Below are 15,770 nucleotides of genomic sequence, written 5' to 3'. Positions count from 1 at the left end.
TCAACATGTTCTTCTTGTGCAACCAATGAAGCTAACGGAACATTATTAGGATCAACATTTGTCCTATCATTCACAAGCATAGACATAATAGCATCAATCTTATCACTCAAGGAAGAGGTTTCTTCGACAGAATTTACCTTCTTACCTTGTGGAGCTCTTTCCGTGTGCCATTCAGAGTAGTTGATCATCATATTATCAAGAAGCTTTGTTGCTTCACCAAGAGTGATGGACATAAAGGTACCTCCAGCAGCTGAATCCAATAAATTCCGTGAAGAAAAATTTAGTCCTGCATAGAAGGTTTGGATGATCATCCAAGTAGTCAGTCCATGGGTTGGGCAATTTTTAACCAGAGATTTCATTCTTTCCAATGCTTGTGCAACATGTTCAGTATCTAATTGTTTAAAATTCATTATGCTACTCCTCAAAGATATAATTTTAGCAGGGGGATAATATCTACCAATAAAAGCATCCTTGCATTTAGTCCATGAATCAATACTATTCTTAGGCAGAGATAGCAACCAATCTTTAGCTCTTCCTCTTAATGAGAAAGGGAACAATTTTAGTTTAATAATATCACCATCTACATCTTTATATTTTTGCATTTCACATAGTTCAACAAAATTATTAAGATGGGCAGCAGCATCATCAGAACTAACACCAGAAAATTGCTCTCGCATAACAAGATTCAGTAAAGCAGGTTTAATTTCAAAGAATTCTGCTGTAGTAGCAGGTGGAGCAATAGGTGTGCATAAGAAATCATTATTATTTGTGGTTGTGAAGTCACACAACTTAGTATTTTCAGGGGTAGCCATTTTAGCAGTAATAAATAAAGCAAACTAGATAAAGTAAATGCAAGTAACTAATTTTTTTGTGTTTTTGATATAGCAAACAAGATAGCAAATAAAGTAAAACTAGCAACTAATTTTTTGTATTTTGATTTAGTGCAGCAAACAAAGTAGTAAATAAAACTAAGCAAGACAAAAACAAAGTAAAGAGATTGGGATGTGGAGACTCCCCTTGCAGCGTGTCTTGATCTCCCCGGCAACGGCGCCAGAAAAAGAGCTTGATGGCGTGTAACTCACACGTTCGTTGGGAACCCCAAGAGGAAGGTATGATGCGCACAGCAGCAAGTTTTCCCTCAGAAAGAAACCAAGGTTTATCGAACCAGGAGGAGCCAAGAAGCACGTTGAAGGTTGATGGCGGCGGGATGTAGTGCGGCGCAACACCAGGGATTCCGGCGCCAACGTGGAACCTGCACAACACAACCAAAGTACTTTGCCCCAACGAAACAGTGAGGTTGTCAATCTCACCGGCTTGCTGTAACAAAGGATTAACCGTATTGTGTGGAAGATGATTGTTTGCAGAAAACAGTAGAACAGTATTGCAGTAGATTGTATTTCAATATAGAGAATTGGACCGGGGTCCACAGTTCACTAGAGGTGTCTCTCCCATAAGATAAACAGCATGTTGGGTGAACAAATTACAGTTGGGCAATTGACAAATAAAGAGGGCATGACCATGCACATACATATTATGATGAGTATTGTGAGATTTAATTGGGCATTACGACAAATTACATAGACCGCTATCCAGCATGCATCTATGCCTAAAAAGTCCACCTTCAGGTTATCATCCGAACCCCCTCCAGTATTAAGTTGCTAACAACAGACAATTGCATTAAGTATTGCGCGTAATGTAATCAGTAACTACATCCTTGAACATAGCACCAATGTTTTATCCCTAGTGGCAACAGCACATCCACAACCTTAGAACTTTCTGTCACTGTCCCAGATATCAATGGAGGCATGAACCCACTATCGAGCATAAATACTCCCTCTTGGAGTTACAAGCATCTACTTGGCCAGAGCATCTACTAGTAACGGAGAGCATGCAAGATCATAAACAACACATAGACATAACTTTGATAATCAACATAACAAGTATTCTCTATTCATCGGATCCCAACAAACGTAACATATAGAATTACAGATAGATGATCTTGATCATGTTAGGCAGCTCACAAGATCCGACAATGAAGCACAATGGGGAGAAGACAACCATCTAGCTACTGCTATGGACCCATAGTCCAGGGGTAGACTACTCACACATAACTCCGGAGGCGACCATGGCGGCGTAGAGTCCTCCGGGAGATGATTCCCCTCTCCGGCAGGGTGCCGGAGGCGATCTCCTGAATCCCCCGAGATGGGATCGGCGGCGGCGGCGTCTCTGGAAGGTTTTCCGTATCGTGGCTCTCGGTACTGGGGGTTTCGCGACAGAGGCTTTAAGTAGGCGGAAGGGCAGGTCAGGAGGCGGCACGAGGGGCCCACACCACAGGGCCGCGCGGCCAAGGGGTGGGCCGCGCCGCCCTAGGGTGTGGCCACCTCGTGGCCCCACTTCGTCTCCTCTTCGGTCTTCTGGAAGCTTCGTGGCAAAATAGGACCCTGGCCGTTGATTTCGTCCAATTCCGAGAATATTTCGTTACTAGGATTTCTGAAACCAAAAACAGCAGAAAACAGCAACTGGCACTTCGGCATCTTGTTAATAGGTTAGTTCCAGAAAATGCACGAATATGACATAAAGTGTGCATAAAACATGTAGATAACATCAATAATGTGGCATAGAACATAAGAAATTATCGATACGTCGGAGACGTATCAGGGGCCCACACCACAGGCCGGCGCGGCCAGGGCCTGGGCCGCGCCGCCCTGGTGTGGCGTCGCCTCGTCGCCCCACTTCGTATCTCCCCCGGTGTTCTGGAAGCTTCTTGGAAAAATAAGATCCTGGGCGTTGATTTCGTCCAATTCCAAGAATATTTCCTTACTAGGATTTCTGAAACCAAAAACAGCAGAAAACAAAGAATCGGCTCTTCGGCATCTTGTTAATAGGTTAGTGCCGGAAAATGCATAAATATGACATAAAGTATGCATAAAACATGTAGGTATCATCAATAAAGTAGCATGGAACATAAGAAATTATCGATACGTTGGAGACGTATCACCCAGCCTTAGCAACCCCATCACCAATAGGAACCACCTGACTGCCGGACTCAGCTGAGGGAGAGACTGCAACGTCAACATCACCACACTTCTCCAAGGCAAGTGGCTGACACGATGGAGAAGCCACATCCGAGAACTCATGTGAACTAGGCCTCACTTCCTCGACGGGAGGAGGTGTAAGCACACCACCACACAACTCCAGGAGCTCAGGCATGATCTGCATGACCGGCGACGAGCACACCCTAGAACGAGGAGAGAAACACCCATGAAGACCCGCTTCGCTCGCACCCACTTTGCCAATGTTGTCTACTGTTGGCTTCCTTTCCTGTAGACAGTGTTGGGCCTCCAAGAGCAGAGGTTTGTAGAACATCAGCAAGTTTTCCCTTAAGTGGATCACCCAAGGTTTATCGAACTCAGGGAGGAAGAGGTCAAAGATATCCCTCTCAAGCAACCCTGCAATCACGATACAAGAAGTATCTTGTGTCCTCAACACACCTAATACACTTGTCAGATGTATAGGTGCACTAGTTCGGCGAAGAGATAGTAAAATGCAAGTGATATGGATGAATATAAGTGGTAATATCAATCTGAATAAAATATGGCAGCGAGTAAACATGCAGTGGAACAGTAAACAAACGGAGATTCGATGTTCGGAAACAAGGCCTAGGGATCATACTTTCACTAGTGGACACTCTAAACATTGCAATCATAATTGAATATAAATAAGCACTTCACTATGCTATTCTGAATTACTCTCTGGCAAGATAACGAACTCTAATTCATCATGTAGGCAAACCTTAAAGATGTATTCCCAAGTACTAATAAACACCCCACGCTGTCACTGTGAGCATTCATAGGAGGTACTAACACACCACAATTGCATAGAGACATCCAACTCAAATCATAACTCAGTGAACAAGTATTCTGTGAAATATAGCCTAAGAGACCCACACGGTGCACACACTGTCACCTTTACACACGTGGGACAAGGAGTCTCCGGAGATCACATAAGTAAAATCCACTTGAATAGCATAACGACATCTAGATTACAAAGCTCATCATATGGATCTCAATCATGTAAGGCAGCTCATGAGATCATTGTATTGAAGTACATGGGAGAGAGATTAACCACATAGCTACCGGTACAGCCCTTAGCCTCGATGGAGAACTACTCCCTCCTCATGGGAGACAGCAGCAGTGATGAAGATGGCGGTGGTGTCGATGGAGATGCCTTCCGGGGGCACTTCCCCGCCCCGGTGGCGTGCCGGAATAGAGACTTCTGTCCCCCGAATCTTGGCTTCGCGATGGTGGCGGCTCTGGAAGGTTTCTCGTACCGTGGCTTATTCGTCTAGGGTTTTCGCGACGGAGTCCTTAAGTAGGCGGAAGGGCAGCCTCGGAGGGCCCTCGTGGGGCCAAACAATAGGCGGGTGCCCCCCCTGGGCCGCGCCGCCACCACGTGTGGGGCCCCCAGGGCTCCCCTCTGGTCCCTCTCTGGCTCTCTGGAAGCTTCCGGGAAAAATAAGGTTCTGGGCGTTGATTTCGTCCAATTCCGAGAATATTTCCTTACTAGGATTTCTGAAACCAAAAACAGCAGAAAACAGGAACTGGCACTTTGGCATCTCGTCAATAGGTTAGTTCCAGAAAACGGATAAAATCATCATAAAGTGTGAACAAAACATGTATGTATTGTTATAAAACAAGCATGGAACATCAGAAATTATAGATACGTTGGAGACGTATCAGCCAACCTTAGGCAGAACCAAAGACTCGGCTGAAGTCCGGGAGAGCCTACCCAACACAGCTTCTGCCCGCTCTAGGAAGCCACCAATAGCTAGCATCCAGTTGTGCAAAGAAGCCACCGCCTCGTGAAGAGGACAGACAACCTCCTCAGAGAACTCATCTTGTTTCTCCATAGCGGATTGCATATCAGTCGGGGCTAAAGAGCCAATAGGAGCAGAAACAACTGACGCCCAGGACCGATGACGAGGCACATCGGACGGGAGTGAGACTTCAACCTGAGGCCGACGCGAAGCCTTCACTTGGTGGAGTGACGATGCAACTAGGCGTGCCAACAAGCTGAGAGGACGCCAAGCGTTACGACAGTCACGTGCCCGATGACCGTTCTCAAGGCATCGAGAGCACCTGAAGTGGTCACAGCAAACCGCATCGCGGTGACCAGGTGCTAGGCATCTGCAACATCTACCCTTGAGCCAAGCAGGGACAGGACGGCGAGCAAATGTCGAGGATGGCAAAGCCGGGCGACGCAGGCCGCGCTGCGGCATCACCTCATGCCATCCATCACCCGTACCCGCCCCACACTCCACCTCCCTGCGAGCAACCTTGTCAACATGAGCATCAACATTGAAGAAATTGGTGGCCGGCGGCATCTGGGGAACCAGCTGACGTGGGCACTACCCTTCGGGTAACCGATGTTGCCCTATCCTGTACCATCTAGTTGGAGGCCCATGAAGACACTCGGAAGCAAGGCGGGCCACTAGGACGGTGCACCAGAAGGTTCCTTGACGGGCAAGACAAGGAAGCAGTTGAACAAGGAAAGATCAGATCTAAAACTACTGTAAACCTAGTCGTATTCGGTTAGACCTCTTGAGACCTGGCCTCCTATATAAAGGCCAGGAGAGGGGCTGCCAAGGGACACGATCAATCTTAGCAATCTTAGCCAGCAAAAGCTTAGAGCTAGGTCACCTTAGCGATTAGCCATCTCGACGAGATCTCAGCCGAACTATTCGGCACCCCATTGTAACCCATTATCATCATAATCAAGAACAGACAGGCAGGACGTAAGGGTTTTACCTCATCGAGGGCCCCGAACCTGCGCAAATTGCTCTCCCTGCTTGTATGTGAACCGATGTCTCGTGTCAGCTTGCAGGATTCCATCAACCCTAAGCCCCTATCGGAGGGCATTGCCGAGGAGCACCCTCAACAATTGGCGCCGTCTGTGGGAAACCTGTCGGCACAAGATCGGACATCGGCTGAACCCGTCATGTCATCGGCAGCTTCATCAACACCGTCATCGCCTCGTCTAGGAAGCCCGATTCGTTTCGGCTCCTACGAGTTCACCCCACATAGCGATTCGTCTCGCTCGACTTTCTCCGGTCTACAAGGCAACATGGAGATGACCTTCGGGAGCGTCCACTACAACGTCAACTCAGAAGGAATTCTTCGGCTGCTGGAATCCCCCATCTCCAGGTCGACGAGTCCAAGCGCATCGTCGTCACTCGACCTTTCGGCTGGCCTGGCAAGCGCGTCGAGTTCGCCCGCGCCTTCGACTCCCTGTTCAGCATCCTCCATGTCGGTCGGATCCGATGATCCCGCGTCCTCGGAGCTAACCTCGTACTACTGCATGAACTGCGACACCAGGCACGGGCTAGGGTCGAGCGACACGCCGTTCATCTTCAATGCCCACTATTCATCGGGAGAGGACAGCATCGACAGTATCACCCAACGAGACACCCGAAGAGTGGCGCCCCTCCAAGTTTATGTTGCTAACAGGGGAGATGGAGATCGCACCCCCTGTTCCAGCAGGCGAGCTAGTTTTGAGAACAGCGCCAGCAACAACAACAGCGACCACACCATCGCAGAGGAGGAGTGGGCAGCAGCCAGGGCAGCCGTGCTTAACAACACACCACTTCCGGCAGGAACCACGGTTGGCACTCTCAATGCTTACTGCTCCATATTGGAGAAAAATCGGGAGCGCCTATCTAAGGAGCAAGCTGAAGGAGATATGCCCTAGAGGCAATAATAAAGTAGTTATTATTTATATCTTTATGTTTATGATAAATGTTTATATATCATGCTATAATTGTATTAACTGAAACATTAGTACATGTGTGATATGTAGACAACAAGAAGTCCCTAGTATGCCTCTTAAACTAGCTTGTTGATTAATGGATGATTAGTTTCATAATCATGAACATTGGATGTTATTAATAACAAGGTTATGTCATTGTATGAATGATGTAATGGATACACCTAATTAAGCGTAGCATAAGATCTCGTCATTAAGTTACTTGCTATAAGCTTTCGATACATAGTTACCTAGTCCTTATGACCATGAGATCATGTAAATCACTTATACCGGAAAGGTACTTTGATTACACCAAACACCACTGCGTAAATGGGTGGCTATAAAGGTGGGATTAAGTATCCGAAAAGTATGAGTTGAGGCATATGGATCAACAGTGGGATTTGTCCATCCCGATGACGGATAGATATACTCTGGGCCCTCTCGGTGGAATGTCGTCTAATGTCTTGCAAGCATATGAATGAGTTCATAAGAGACCACATACCACGGTACGAGTAAAGAGTACTTGTCAGGAGACGAGGTTGAACAAGGTATAGAGTGATACCGATGATCAAACCTCGGACAAGTAAAATATCGCGTGACAAAGGGAATTGGTATCATATGTGAATGGTTCATTCGATCACTGAAGTCATCATTGAATATGTGGGAGCCATTATGGATCTCCAGATCCCGCTATTGGTTATTGGTCGGAGTGAGTACTCAACCATGTCCACATAGTTCGCGAACCGTAGGGTGACACACTTAAGGTTTGATGTTGAAATGGTAGAACTTGAATATGGAATGGAGTTCGAATATTTGTTCGGAGTCCTAGATGAGATCCCGGACATCACGAGGAGTTCCGGAATGGTCCGGAGAATAAGATTCATATATAGGAAGTCATATTCCAAGTTTGGAAATGATCCGGTGCATTTATGGCAGGTTCTAGAAGGTTCTAGAAAAGTCCGGAAGAAATCACCATGGAAAGTAGAGTCCCGGATGGACTCCACCTTGCATGGCCAGCCAACCCTAAAGGGGAGGAGTCCAAGGTGGACTCCCCTAGGGTGGCCGGCCAACCCACCTCAAGGAAAGGTGGGAGTCCCACCTTGGGTAGGACTCCCTCCTTGAGTAGGTTTCCCACATATGGGAGGTTTTAGTGTTGGGGTCTTATTCGAAGACTTGGACTAGAACTCTTGGGGCTTCCACCTATATAATGAGGAGGAGAGGGAGGGGGGCAAGAACTCTTTCGCTCAGCCTTGGCCGCACCCCTTAGAGGGCCGGCGCCCAACCCCCCTCTCTCCCCAAACCCTAGCGGTCTCTCTCCTCCACCACATCCCGCACGCTTAAGCGAAGCTCCGCCGGATTTCTCCACCACCACCGACACCACGCCGTCGTGCTGTCAGATTCAAGAGGAGCTACTACTTCCGCTGCCCGCTGGAACGGGGAGGTGGACGTCGTCTTCATCAACAACCGAACGTGTGACCGAGTACGGAGGTGCTGCCCGTTCGTGGCGCCGGAACCGATCGTGATCAAGATCTTCTACGCGCTTTTGCAAGCGGCAAGTGAACGTCTACCGCAGCAACAAGAGCATCCTCTTGTAGGCTTTGGAATCTCTTCAAGGGTGAGACTCGATAAACCCCTCGTTGCTACCGTCTTCTAGATTGCATCTTGGCTTGGATTGCGTGTTCGCGGTAGGAAATTATTTTTGTTTTCTATGCAACGTATCCCTACACAAGCCACCCTCGAGAGACGCCTATCTGCGGCAGACCGATCCAGCGAGCGTCGAAGGGGCTCGCAGGGAAGTGCCTCTCGAAGTACCCACGGAGGAGGCAAACATCGATCAAGAATGTCCAGGCTCTCGGAAGACGATGCTAGAGAAATAACATCAAATTTGACCAAGTCCTTCATGACCACAGACACCGCGGGCATGCCACGACCAAAGACCGTCGCGGGAGCGACCGCCAACCTCGCTGCATATCTCATCAATCAGCGCCCTGAAGGTTCCATGGCTCAAGCCCACCGAGGTGCCCTAGAAAGTCTCGCGATATTGGGAGACAATCTGGTCCCAAGAAAGGACAAGACTACGTTGCAAGCAAGTGGCTCAAAACACCACGCGAGAGACGCTCGGGATGAAATTACTCAGAGTAGGATCGACAAAGCAAGGTGGCGACGCGCCGCCAGAGAGGAACTCGACAGCGATTCTTCGGATGAGACCCAGGAGAACGACGACGAGCTTAGGGGAGCCGATTGTTTAAGCTACAAAATTTGGGAGGCGATGCCACCCAAGAAGTTCAAACCCACCCCTACCGACGCCGCCAAATACGATGGGCAGCAGGAGCCGAGATCCTGGATAGAGGATTATCTGCAGACAGTGATTCTGCAAAAAGGGAACCAGATAGCAGCAATGCAGTGCCTGCAGCTTTACCTAAAGGACTCAGCGCGAGCCTGGCTAAGAGGTCTGCCGAAGGGTTCCATCAAGTCATGGGACGACCTAGTAGAAGCCTTCGTCGCCAACTTCCAAGCAACCTACAAAAGGCCCGTCGGGATTGAAGAGTTACGGCATTGTCAGCAAAAGCAGAAGGAGTCGATGCGCGCATACATCGGGAGATTCACCAAGCTCCTGAACGCTGCGGAAGACGTATCTGTCGACAGAGCAATCGACGCCTTCAGTGATGGCATCCGACGTGAAAGCTATATAGAAGAACTTGGACGCAAGAAGCCGAAAACCATAACCAAGTTAATGGAAATCGCCAACAGCTGGTCCGATGGCGAAGACAACGTTCGAAAGGCACGACAGCTCACGACATGGCCTCGGGACAACGGAAACCGAAAGGTTGAACACGAGTCATATGGATGATATGATCAACATGTTGATGTTCACCATTGAAGCTACATCATCTCACGTGATGATCGGTTTTGGTGTAGTGGATTTGGATCGTGTACCACTTAACAACTATGAGGGATGTTGTATTAAGTGGGAGTTCATTAGTAATTAGATTAAAACATGAACTAATTATCATAAACATAGTCTGAGTAGTATTTTGAATTAATTTTGTAGTATTGGCATCCGTTTTCTACCATGCGCTAGTCTTGTTATTGAGATAGAAATACTGTTAAAATCTGATAAGAAACTTTACGGATTGGAACCGTATTGTTAAAGAATCAAGAATTGATTAAGTCCTATTGCAAATTTTTAGTAAACCTCACATTGTTGATTCAAAGAGCTATGGTTTCAATTAGTACCTAAAGTTATCTTGTCTCCGTGAAACTTGAAGTTCAAATCTGTTTGAAAAGTAAGGAGCTGAAAATTTAGTTTTCAGAAATAATCAAGGTATGAGATATATGAGATATCTAAGACCTTATTGCAAGATGATAGAATATAAATTTGGTGAGACTACATAAACTCATAAGTTTTATGGGAATGTATGAAGGTTGAAGACACCAGGCGTCACAATCCTCCAACTATTGGGGCACTAATAATATTCGCATATCCATGAAGTTATCATCCTTAGTATGCACCGTTGCTAACACTCGTCGTATCGAAGCATCACGTGATGATCGGGTGTGATAGATTCTACGTGTGCATACAACGGGTGCAAGCCAGATTTGCACATGCGAATACTAAGGTTAAACTTTATGAGCCTAGCATGTACAGACATGGTCTCAGAAAGTTGTCATGAATTGATGGATAAAATTATGAGTGAAATTGTTCATCATATTACAAAGTTACTAATAGTGAAATCTAGAACACTTGTCATATGATGATCAACTTCAAAATAAGAACCTCAAGGTTATTGGTATTAGACCAACAAACCTAGAAGTTATTGATGTTGAAGTGTTTTTTGAATAATGAGGAAAACTAAAAGAGAAACTGCAAAAGATATTTTGGCAGAAAGAAAGAAAAGACTAGAAAGTCTAGCTCAGGTGTATATAAATGATATACATGTTATGGTTGTATTCCTAGTTAAGTCACACAATGAAATTCTTGGGTATTAGTACCATATTGGTTGGTATGAAGTGTCATACAAAACAACGCAATACAAGAATACAATGGCCTAAGTGACTGACAAGGAATATGATAGGAATGCACGTCTAGAACAAAATAAAGTGTTATTATGTTCGTCGTTGGCATTCTATCTAGCCCTTAGAATTTATAATAAAGAACTTAATAATTGTTATTTTGCTCTGGTCAAATGAAAACAATGAGTTGTTCAAATTATGACATTACTCCATGTATGATATTATAAATCTTAATGGTGAAACACACATACATAACACTGACGCTAAAATGCCATAAGGCAAATGATTTGAATTCCACTTATTTGTGGAACCGCCATTTAGGTCATGTTAGAAAGGAACGCATGAAGGAACTCCATGCAAATGGATTTTGGAGTCATTTGATTTTTGAATCATTTGGCGCTTGCAAATCTTTTCTAAAGAGAATGACTAAAATACCGTTTATAGGCCAAGAGTTGAACGGGCAACAAACTTAGTGGAAAAATACATAATGATGTATGTGGTTCACTGAGCATAGTTGTGTGCGGGAGATTCTTCTACTTCATGAAAACTTTCAACAATGAATTGAGTATATATGTGGATATATTCAATAAGGAAGAAGTTTGAAACATTTGAATGGATTCAAATAAATTTCAGCATGAAGTGGAAATCATCGTAATAGAAAAATCAAATATCTATGATTGGATCATGGTGAAAATATTTGAATTACGAGTTTTAGCAAACATCTAAGAGAGTCATGAAATTGTTCTACAACTCACATTTCTTGGAGCATCATAATGATGATATAGTATCCAAGAGATGTATCCAAGCCTTGTTGGATTAATGATGAGATAAAATACTATGACGCCATTATATTTTTTGTGGATTATGCTTTAGTGACTACCGCTTTTACACTGAATAGAGCATCATCATGATCCGTAGAAATGACACCATACGAGTTATGGCATGGGTATAAATCCTAATAGTCCTTTCTTTAAATTTTGGTCTAAAAGTTAAACAACCAAAATCGGATAAATGTCTTTGTTGGTTATCCCAAAGAATTGATTGGGAATTCGTTCCACTATGAAGTAAAAGACAAAAGTGTTTGTTAATGTTACTTGCTTATTTCCAAGAAATTGTTTTCTAGCGAAGTATTTGAGTGGGAGGACAATAGAACTTGATAAGGTTTATGAACCTGAGCATAATGATCAGAGTAGCGCAGCATCGGAAATTGGTTCCGGAAGCGGCCACAACGATCATGGCTCTCATGACTACAAAGTGTTTTAGCCATGAAGATCGAAGTACATATTGAACCTTGTAGGTATGGTTTACTTTGTGATCAAATAAATGATTTGTGGACAAAGGATTGATTTTGAACAATGATAAACCAACTACAAACAAAGAAGTTATGATGGGCCCTGACTCCGTTAAAATGGCTATACGCCATGAAATCCAAGATAGATGAATACTTTTTGAAAGTAAATGGATCTATAAAAATTGTTGAAAGCTTGACTTGTTGAAAAGTTGTTTATGACAAAGTTCAAAGAGTTGACTACGATAAGATTAGATCTTCCGTAGCAATGCTTATAGTTTATGTGGATTATTCTAGTAATCACTACATATTTTTTTTATGAGATATGCTAGTAGGATGGCAAAATACATTGCTTATAAGAAGTATGTATTAAAGGTGTATACAAGATACAACCAAAAGTTTTGCTAGTCCGTAGAATACTAGAAAGGTATACAAACTTCAATCGGATGAAGTAAGTATCACGGAGTTGGAATCTTCACCAGATGAAATAGTCAAAGAGTTTTTGATTTCATCAGAAACGATGAAGAGGCTTGCATTTGCAAGAAATTAAGTGGGAGCGCTAAGACATATTTATAATACTTTATGTAGATGACATATAGTTGATTATAAATGATGTAATTATATACATGATTAAAAAGGTTTCATTGAGAAATTAACTTCAATGAAAAGATATGGACTGAAACAAATTTAGTGTCAAGATCTATGAAGATAGATTGAAACACAAAATAAGTTTAAATCAAAGTACATAGAATGGATATTGAAATAGTTCAATATAGAAATATTAAGAAGATGTTCTTGTCATGTGAAGTTTTAACAAGACTTGAGTGTATCTGACACTTAATGAGTAAAAACACATGAGTGATTATAGATCACGAATAATATGTACACAATCAGATGTCCTATGCTCTAAAAGTGTTATGAGCATGTACCAGAATGATTCATGTGATGATCACTGAAAAACAGTAAGAATATTCTTGAGTACTTAAGAAGAACCAAGTATATATATAATTTTATATGGAGAAATGATAAAACAAATCGCTGTAAGGTGTTGCACCGATATTAGTTTTGTCGCATATAAAAATAAAATTTCAAATCTCAAATTAGACTAAGTGTTGTTTAAAAGGTAGCACAATGAGCTAGAAGTTGTCTATGCTAGATTTAGAAGAGTTGTAATATTGTGACGGATTCTACAAAAGAAGGCAGAGTATGTCATTGTTTTGACAATGACAAAGGATGTTAAGTCAAGAGGTTCTTTGAGAACTTGGTGTAGTTCCGACAGAGTCAGAACTTTGAAGCTATATTGTGTGTGACAATATTAGTGACATATTTCAGACCGCGGAATTAAGGTTCCACCAGAAGACAAAACATATTTAATGCCGACTCATTTGGAAATGAATGATGCGTTGAGACGCAAATAAATTACAAAATACATACGTTTCTGAGTGTGTCAGATCCGTTGACTAAAACCTCTCCCGTGAGCAAAACATGATAAAGCACCAGAAGGCCAAGGTGTTATATCTTTACAAATGTAAACTAGATTATTGACTCTAGTGCAAGTGGGAGACTGAAGGAGATATGCCCTTATTTATATCTTTATGTTTATGATAAATGTTTATATATCATGCTATAATTGTATTAACTGAAACATTAGTACATGTGTGATATGTAGACAACAAGAAGTCCCTAGTATGCCTCTTAAACTAGCTTGTTGATTAATGGATGATTAGTTTCTTAATCATGAACATTGGATGTTATTAATAACAAGGTTATGTCATTGTATGAATGATGTAATGGATACACCCAATTAAGCGTAGCATAAGATCTCGTCATTAAGTTACTTGCTATAAGCTTTCGATACATAGTTACCTAGACCTTATGACCATGAGATCATGTAAATCACTTATACTGGAAAGGTACTTTGATTACACCAAACACCACTGCGTAAATGGGTGGCTATAAAGGTGGGATTAAGTATCCGAAAAGTATGAGTTGAGGCATATGGATCAACCGTGGGATTTGTCCATCCCGATGACGGATAGATATACTCTGGGCCCTCTCGGTGGAATGTCGTCTAATGTCTTGCAAGCATATGAATAAGTTCATAAGAGACCACATACCACGGTACGAGTAAAGAGTACTTGTCAGGAGACGAGGTTGAACAAGGTATAGAGTGATACCGATGATCAAACCTCGGACAAGTAAAATATCGCGTGACAAAGGAAATTGGTATCATATGTGAATGGTTCATTCGATCACTGAAGTCATCGTTGAATATGTGGGAGCCATTATGGATCTCCAGATCCCGCTATTGGTTATTGGTCGGAGTGAGTACTCAACCATGTCCGCATAGTTCGCGAACCGTAGGGTGACACACTTAAGGTTTGATGTTGAAATGGTAGAACTTGAATATGGAATGGAGTTCGAATATTTGTTCGGAGTCCCGGATGAGATCCCGGACATCACGAGGAGTTCCGGAATGGTCCGGAGAATAAGATTCATATATAGGAAGTCATATTCCAAGTTTGGAAATGATCCGGTGCATTTATGGCAGGTTCTAGAAGGTTCTAGAAAAGTCCGGAAGAAATCACCATGGAAAGTAGAGTCCCGGAGGGACTCCACCTTGCATGGCCAGCCAACCCTAAAGGGGAGGAGTCCAAGGTGGACTCCCCTAGGGTGGCCGGCCAACCCACCTCAAGGAAAGGTGCGAGTCCCACCTTGGGTAGGACTCCCTCCTTGAGTAGGTTTCCCACATATGGGAGGTTTTAGTGTTGGGGTCTTATTCGAAGACTTGGACTAGAACTCTTGGGGCTTCCACATATATAATGAGGAGGAGAGGGAGGGGGGAAAGAACTCTTTGGCTCAGCCTTGGCCGCACCCCTTAGAGGGCCGGCGCCCAACCCCCCTCTCTCCCCAAACCCTAGCGGTCTCTCTCCTCCACCACATCCCGCACGCTTAAGCGAAGCTCCGCCGGATTTCTCCACCACCACCGATACCACGCCGTCGTGCTGTCGGATTCAAGAGGAGCTACTACTTCCGCTGCCCGCTGGAACGGGGAGGTGGACGTCGTCTTCATCAACAACCGAACGTGTGACCGAGTACGGAGGTGCTGCCCGTTCGTGGCGCCGGAACCGATCGTGATCAAGATCTTCTACGCGCTTTTGCAAGCGGCAAGTGAACGTCTACCGCAGCAACAAGAGCCTCCTCTTGTAGGCTTTGGAATCTCTTCAAGGGTGAGACTCGATAAACCCCTCGTTGCTACCGTCTTCTAGATTGCATCTTGGCTTGGATTGCGTGTTCGCGGTAGGAAATTATTTTTGTTTTCTATGCAACGTATCCCTACACAAGCCACCCTCGAGAGACGCCTATCTGCGGCAGACCGATCCGGCAAGCGTCGAAGGGGCTCGCAGGGAAGTGCCTCTCGAATTACCCACGGAGGAGGCAAACATCGATCAAGAATGTCCAGGCTCTCGGAAGACGATGCTAGAGAAATAACATCAAATTTGACCAAGTCCTTCATGACCACAGACACCGCGGGCATGCCACGACCAAAGACCGTTGCGGGAGTGACCGCCAACCTCGCTGCATATCTCATCAATCAGCGCCCTGAAGGTTCCATGGCTCAAGCCCACCGAGGTGCCCTAGAAAGTCTCGCGATATTGGGAGACAA

Source organism: Lolium perenne, chromosome 4, assembly GCF_019359855.2.
Source record: "Lolium perenne isolate Kyuss_39 chromosome 4, Kyuss_2.0, whole genome shotgun sequence".
Classification (NCBI taxonomy): Eukaryota; Viridiplantae; Streptophyta; class Magnoliopsida; order Poales; family Poaceae; genus Lolium; species Lolium perenne.
This window is presented reverse-complemented; position numbering follows the sequence as displayed.